The following is a 1,329-nucleotide window of genomic DNA, read 5'->3' on the forward strand; positions in this document are numbered from 1 at the left end:
ACACTGTTCATTCTAATTCCCAAAACATGCATTCATCATTTTTATAACCTACGAACTCATGGGTTCATCATTTTTAATATCTACGGATCTGTAGATATACCAGTGAATTCATTTATTATAAAAGTGACGAGTTCACTTGTTTTGGGAATTAAAATGAATAAGGTATTGAAATCAGAATTTGGACATAAGTTGCGCATGTTTTGAGAAAGATCCCAAAGAATTAACACACATCTTGGGTGCTATAAGCAAAAGTTGGTGTGGAAATTGAATATTTGAGTAATTCTCTATGACCTAAAATATTGATTTTTTTTTTTTTTTTGTGGTTGATAAAAAGTTAAAAAGGTCAGATCACGAGTGAAATATCATGCTCTTGTACTTCAATCCCTTGTATTTAAGAATTAGTTATGATATTGATTGGTAGTGGTAAAATAAATATTAGTAAAAGTAAATCTAACTCTAAGCCCGTCTCTTCATTCCACTAGGTCTGTGATTTTTTATGCCCAACCCTCTAGATTTGTCTAAGCATATCTTTGGTCTTTTTAAGATACGTTTTAAGATATTGTACATTACATGTGAAAATTTGGAAAAGGAAACTTATTAATGTTCATTTTTTATTTAACCTTAATGAAATGTTAGAAAAGGAAATTTATTAATTTACATATTTTGTTGAGTGTACATTACAAAATAAATATCAATGCGATTAAAAGATAAAGATTTGACAGGTTATAAGATCTTATCCAAATTAATCTCTTGGATATTTATAAGGTAAGAAGTAGTTGAACATTTAAAGGGTCCAACACTAGTAAGATAAAAAAGATAGGGGAAAAGATTTATTGGTTACTAATGAATCAATTCCATTGTTTGTAAAACTAGATTGAATCTATATATATATATATATATATGGAAATTTTATACAGAACTTTTCTATATAATCCCCACCCCATATGGCAGCATGAACACCATGTGTTATGGGTCCTATCCATCTCTCCCCATCTTTTTTTATTTTTTTTTCCTTCCAATGTTATGTTCATGATTTATTTGTCCTTGTCAATGGAGAACCAGGTCGTTGTTCATGGCATTTCAGTAAATCGACTGAGTTGAAGAAGGTTGTCCTACGAAGCAGAATCCATGAATCTTTGAAAACCAAGGAATCAACTGGATTATTTGCTTCGACATTGGATTGTTCTTTAAAAAGTCATTTTAGTATGGAGTGGTGTCACTTGCATTGGTTGATAGAAGCTCACACAATCCATGCAGTCATATCAAGGGTAGAAGTAAGCAAGAGCGGTCGCAAATTGTTGGATTTTGACCTTAACAAGCTTCCAATGG

This window comes from Akebia trifoliata, chromosome 13, assembly GCF_017979445.1.
Source record: "Akebia trifoliata isolate Shusen 1 chromosome 13, ASM1797944v1, whole genome shotgun sequence".
Taxonomy (NCBI): Eukaryota; Viridiplantae; Streptophyta; class Magnoliopsida; order Ranunculales; family Lardizabalaceae; genus Akebia; species Akebia trifoliata.